The sequence below is a fragment of the Spea bombifrons genome, chromosome 5, assembly GCF_027358695.1.
Source record: "Spea bombifrons isolate aSpeBom1 chromosome 5, aSpeBom1.2.pri, whole genome shotgun sequence".
Classification (NCBI taxonomy): domain Eukaryota; kingdom Metazoa; phylum Chordata; class Amphibia; order Anura; family Pelobatidae; genus Spea; species Spea bombifrons.
The window spans coordinates 20,853,626-20,860,858 of record NC_071091.1 but is presented as its reverse complement, the minus strand read 5'-3'; positions in this window follow the sequence as shown (position 1 = coordinate 20,860,858).

Genomic DNA, 7,233 nt, shown 5'->3' with positions numbered 1-7,233 from the left:
ATGGAAATTGGGGTGGGGTGAATAATCATATACAATTCAGAAAGTTATTAACGATGTAGATAAAGAAGAATCCTATTCTGATATGGTGGAAAGAGAACCCTGAAGAGATCACATTTTAATGTAATATGACTAGTGTGCAAAGGTCCTAAATTCACACAAAATCAACGTTTAGCCTACTGGGAGGTATTTGGCAATGTTGTTACCATCTAATATTGAATTTGTTAGCTTCAAAATTATTCCCTCAAGGCTTGGAAAAAAATAGTTTTCATTGGCTCGAGGTTTGTGAGGTCTCCAAGAACTTCAAGTCAAATTACGAGTAGTGTTCCAAACCAATGTAAATGAGGTGCTGGTATTTTGACTGAAATGAATGTGACCACCCTCATCATATTTACCTTAAAACACTGAAGGTCAAGTGCAGTCATGCACTTGAGGCGAGTTTGCAACAACAAACTTGCATGAGTTGGACAACTCATGTCCAAGTCGCATGTTGATTGCTGCCAACCTGAATGAACACTCAACAGCATCTTGACTTGCATCAACTCAACAACATCTTGACTTGCATCAACTCAACTGCGGTGATTTGACTTGCACATTTCAGCTTTGCTCCTTTCAAGGAGGTGGCATCAAACTCAATTATAATCACCCAAAAATAACAATAACAATATAAACTATTAATCTAAATAAAGTATATATAAACCTATGGAAATACAGTACTCTTTAGAGTGGAGGAGGAGTAGAAAAACACATTAGAGCCCACAAGGGGTTTGGACCTAGCCTTCATCTCACATGGCCTTACTTGCAATTCAAAATCATATCAAATAGCATATAAGTGCAAGCAAGTTGTGGGAAACTTTTATCGGTCAAGCTAACGCTTTAACAAAAGGGAAACTGGACTTCTAGTGAATCAACCCCTTTAAAAAACGATACATACACTGAATTATTTTCATTATTGCCCATTTTAAATATGAAAGGCCAAGGATGAACATGATTTTATTCCTTCATTAGGGTAAGGCTCAAATTCTATTCAATGCATTCTGTATTTTACAAACAGGTATACACAAGCCTTAATAAGTCTTTAATCTAACATTATGAATCCCAAATCTGGAAAGCAGGTTGCTAGCATGTGAACATTTTCAACATTTCACTATTGCCCCCTAACCATGTTCAAATCTAATAACTAAATCATTTTCAGAAATATTCAGAAGTGAGGAGCAACATGCAAAAAATGTAAAGAAGAAAAAAAAAATAAGTAAAAGCTACACTATTTTACCAGAAATATGAAAAGTAAACAAGTGGGGGAGATTTAAATCAATGAGACTAATTGCCCAATCATTCACTGATATCATATTTTGTCCATTATAAGACATGTTTTTTCCAGGAAAAAAATAATTAAAAAAAAACGACCTCATCTTATCAAAGTCATCAGACCTCAGAACTTATTCAGACCTCAGATCCGTGGCACCGCCGCACCTCCGAGGCAAGAGGAGAAACAGAGCTGCGGAAAAGGAGACAGGCACATGGAAGCGGTCAGTGGAGACGGTATGAAGACATTGACAGAGAGCGTAAGAGAGTAAATGAAAGCGCGAGGAAGAGTGTTAGAGTGTGAGAGAGGAAGTGTGAGAGACAATGAGTGAGAGTGCGAGAGCAACGGAAACAAAAAGTGATTTAGATTTGTTTTGAATAGATTCATCTTATTTTCAGGCCTTTTTTCTTTCATTAAGATCCAAAATGCTTGAGACTTCAGAGCATGGCCAAGCATTGGGAGTTTACGGTGGAATTGAAAAGGGTCTGTATGCAACCACATTTAGCGCTATTACTTAATGTCCATACACCACAACTTTGTTCATTAAAATGCATCATTATTGTACTTATGTCCCATTTTTGTTGCTGAGTCTATTAGTGCCTTAGAAATAAAATAGTGTGATTAACTATATATTATACACAAAGCAGTTTACACTGAGCAGTGTTCCAAGGGATTCAGCAGCTCTGCACTCCTAGGGGCTCCATAGTGATGTATAGTGATAGATTGTGATATATAGATATGTATGGTGACTCCATTAGTACAGATGCCCAGCAAACGTGACCTAGTTCTAAAAATGCTTAATTTCATAGCCATCATCCACATTAACCATAAAATAACCACCAAACAGTGACCACACGTGGATGCAATTTTCATGGTTAATACTGCTATGTATGGAGTTGCAAGTAAAATACAAAAATACAGTTAATGGGACCCAATCTTTAAATCAGAGTTACCCAGGAGGGAAGGGTGGGGCAATCGCTTCCTGCCTCTCTTGCCAGCAATGCCCTGTCTATTTGCACCCTTGGTGCCAGGATGAAGTTATATTCTAATGCCCTTAGTCACTAATTGTAAATTGTTTAGTTTATGATTACTTTCTAGAAAGCGGGACTATAAGCAAAATGAGAAAACCTTTCCATATGATGCATTAGAGGGACTTAAAGATAATGTAAGATATTCATCAAGGTGAAACTGGAGATATTTTGTGTCAGTTACGTAAATGTGGAACAGTCAGCAAAATCAACAGAAAGCCAATGTAATCTAGCTGTTGGTTACTCTTGGCACACGAATTGCTACAGTTGTGCTTTGACAAACATTAGTAAAGTGCCGTAGTGTCTAGTCTTCATATCTAGGTGGAACAGACCTATATTATTACCATATCACAATACTTTACTATAGACTTTCATGGTCGAGATAAAGAGTTGTTTTAATTAATGTGCTGCTCCATGTTATAATACATTATTATTAGTAGTATTAGTATTATTATTAGTATTATTAGTATTATTAATATTATTAGTATTTTTTTATTATTATTTATTATTATTAATCTGCCTACTAAATAATAATAGCAGATCTCTGACAGCTAAACTCTTTGAATAATTAATTATCAGATTGCCTTCAAATGTCTCCAAAGGTTCAGCCACAAGTCGCTTCCCTGAAAAGTTCTATGTTTCTCTGGGAACTCCCTGGCAGAAGACATTGCCAATGAAAAGCAAGCTGTTTACAAAAATGAATGTGGGATATAAAATAATAAGTTGTCTTGGTGAAAGGAAATTGGAACAATGAAAGATTGTCGGAAATATAGATAGTTCTCCAGTATAATGTGTCAGACTGAAAACGAATGACATTCATATAGAAGCTATGTACATTATGCAAGAACGTAGAGATTAATTGGCAATCAGTGCATACTGCTCATTTTCATCTACAAGTAATTATCTAGCTGAACTGTCGGGTAATTGAAAAACAATTCCCAGAGATACAAAGACATCTGAACATCTAGCAATAAATAATATGACATAAAATGTTTTGCTTAGAGATAAGAATAATTCAAAGAAAAACAGAAAATAAGCATAAATCATTGCCTAAGTATCTGTGACTCGGCTTCTTCCTCTTTTCCCGGCTAATAATCCTAACTTTTCTTATTTTAGAAAAATAATAATAATACATCTTTCTGGTGCATTAGTCCGTGAATAAATATCTAATTGAATGTCGGTCATGCAAAATTAGAAAAAAATGCTGTCTCAAATTGATCTCAATCAGCATATGAGGCCTTTAGAGACACATGGGAAGTGCATGGTGAACATCTTTATAATGATATGATATGTTAATTATGATAGCCCATCATTTGCCCAGGTAACATTTGTGCACATGAGTCAGAGAGATGAGCAAGAAGAATTACAGATTATTAACTATCGGGTGCCCATGTCCTCTGTCGTATTAATAGACTAGCAGAGGATCATGGGAATTCTAATTGAACTAAGTCAAAACTAAGTAACCTCCGAAGCAAGAAGAATGAATCACCTAATTAGTGTATTTACTCACTAACAACTAAACAGTTAGAAATACATAGACTTTGGGAAAACGGAAAGGGTTAACACAGTACAGGGACAGATTTGTGTATGAAAGCACTATATTGCAATTAGAACTAGAACATGCGTACAAGTGTTAAATGCGTACATGTTAAATTCTAAAATTCCCACAAGTTGAACATACATAACATATAACAAATAAAAATATCAATAACAAATTGAATATTAACATTTAAATGAGTTAAAACCTTGTTCCATGGGTAAGCAGTTAATGCAGCTTCTTAGGGCTTCTGTTTGTCAATGTGGACATCTTAGGGAATGTTTAAGGTTGAGCACAGAACAGATATGGAAAACACTTTTTCTTAATAAAAGAAACACTATGCTAATATTTTGGTGCTTGCCATTAAACATTCTATAAGATGGCCTCTGAACAAAGGTGTTGCTTCCCTTAGCTTATGTGACTTGTATTAGAGAGGCCCCAAAATTTAGTCCCTATAAAAACCTAGAGCCGCTCCTGCCTTTCACTATGCTACTGGAATGTTACAAACTGAAAGAATATATAGTAAACATAACAAAAGCATAATGATAATGACTATTAATCACCCAAAAAAAGTATAAACATTTAACATAGGTGGACATTTAATTACAATAAAATAGTAAATATGAAAAAAATGACAGATGAAACATTTTAAATTTAGTGTGTTTTTAATTAGCTACACAAAAAGAATGGCCTAGACCCAGGCCTTGGAAAAAAGTCTGTACAGAGGAGACCAAGAATATTGATAGAATACTAGGCAAATCTAGTAAGAGAGAGATGCCATGGCAGGCGGTCAGGATTCGGGATCAAAGTAATCATAATGAAACTTCAGGAAAGACAGCACTCATATGTAGTGTAGAAACAAAATAAATGTCAAATATGAAGTAGCAGCCTAAGAACCAGAAGATAAGATGACAATATGTAGACGTTACAAGCAGTGAAGAACAATGCAGGAATAAATGTAATATTTAGGTAATTTTTACAATTGCTTCCAATAGCTCTTGAAGGTGAATCATGAAAGCCATCAGTACGATAACTTCTACAATGGAAACATAAACCTTGGATGAAGTAATCAGATCATAGTATTAATAACTGCCATAACAAAATGAATCTTGGTAATAGTATAATATGTATAATATGTATTATGACATTCTCCATCCAACCTGGTGATTAAATCAGAAAGGTTTTAAGTCATAAAAAATAAACTAACATAAGAATTTAAAAAAGACAGCATATTGAGCTGCTTTGTGTATCCTCAGTGAGGCTTAATGGTCCCAATGTGAAAATGTTCTACTTAATATTTAATTCCCAACCATAGTTCAATCTGAACAAATTGTATGTGAAACATATCAGGTTTTTAAACAGTGAACTGTTTAACAAGTAGCCTTTATAAAGCACTACTGTCTGTCGAACTTCAAATGAATCAGTATCTTTGACCTGGCCTTTGAAGTTACCAAGACATTATAGTCTGTGATAAAAGAAAGATTATTTATAGCCTCCTCACTTTATGTTTTTCCACTGACCCAGCAGGCACTGTAAGGTTTGGGGGATATTATTTCAGGAGCTGTTAAATCTCTGTGATGGTTTTGTTGCCCCCTAAGGTGCATAGACTCTCCAGGTTTCTGTAATATACGACAAAAGTTTCATGTGAAGGCACTCACAAAGCTGACAGTTTTAAATGGTCTTAGCTCAAAGTGGAAAAAAATTAACAAAAATAACAGCGTTTTAGATTTATTTTAATTTCACTTACTGTAACGTATAAACTGATGGTGCCTGGCACATAGCTATGCATTGCCTTAATATGCCATTGGAACTACATGGGAATGGGGACCCTCAACTGATGTTTTTCCATGAGTGAACTTCTGCACGGTTCTTTTTTGATTTTAGACCCTTAATTTCTCATATTTCGATTGCCTCCCACATCTTCACATTGCCCTGCAAATTTTGGGAGAAAATCCTAAAAGCTGGGCAAAAAACTCCCCTTGGCAGGGTGTAACACAAGCTCTTGCAGAACTTGCTTTAGTACCCTAAATGTTCTTGGTGAAGAAGTGGGCCCTTTAAAATTGGCCTTATCTGCTGTCAGTGATGCTTGTAATGTTTAATTATGGAGCATACTCATTAACATCCATGGCTTCACTTTTTACTTATAATGATATTATTTTTTCCCAATGTACATGTACAAACAAATCCAATGCATTAGAAGAAAAGCCAAAATGTAAACTGTATTAAAATATATGGTAGGAGTACAAAACAGTAAAATATTTTTCCTCTACATGTTTAAGTGATTGGTAAGTTCCAGTAATATCCTGGCACAAGCTGGCATATACAATGTAATTGGAATATCTTGCCCTATTCTAAGTCTTCATTGCCGTCTTATGTTCAAATCCCATTAAAGGGACGAATTACATGGCTGTGCCATAAAAGGGACATGAGGACTTGGAATAGGGATAAATAAGATCACCCGGTCTACCATGTCAATGGCATGGAGCAGTTCAACGATCCCAGCTGGTAGAGAAGTGGTATTGTTCCAATTATTTGCACATGTGTGAAGTGTAACATTAGCATATTCAACAGATATCAGCTCTGACTTCTCTAAAATAGGGATCAATGATAACCCTCCCCCCAAAAAAGCCTTATAGCCCCCCAGCTTTTGGTAACAAACAGTGATCTTGCACAGGTTACGCAGGCACCAGTACATATTTTACACCTGGTTGGTCAATACAGTGACTTGTTGTGCTAGTTCTAGTTCCTAATCATAAACTTTCTTTAACATTTTCAAATATTATTAAAAATTTAAAAAAATGTAAAAGCTATGAAATAAAACATAATATACAATTTACACTAAGGAGGTCTGCCAATAACCCTTTTTATAGGATTTCTGGAACAATATTAGCAGTGTTTGCAAGCATTTCATTTAGAAATATGTAATCAAAATGCTTCGCCTCGATTTTCTGTTTTCCAGAAACAGGACCGTAATATATAGAGTTTGTAAAGAATCATATTATGCGAGGCCACTGACGGAGCAGGCACATATTTCGGCAGCGTACTAGCAGTTCTTTTTTATTTCCCCAACCTTAAACTAATCACCTTTCTACTTCCTTTACTTAACTTTATATGCCCTGAATGTTTTGCTTGCTTTCAGCTATTAATACTTAACACCCATTCGCACCTTCTTACTGTGCCAAGTGCTTGGAGGTGTTTGAATTCATTTTGGGCTGGCTTTTTAGGAGAGGTCACGCAGAGTTTAAAGATGTTTGGAAAAGAGAGAGAAAAGCCTGAGAAAATTATTTTTTTGTGCTAATGTGATGTTCATTTCACCTCCTAATGGTGGGACTTTAGACGTTTTGTTATGTTTAGTAATGGTAAAC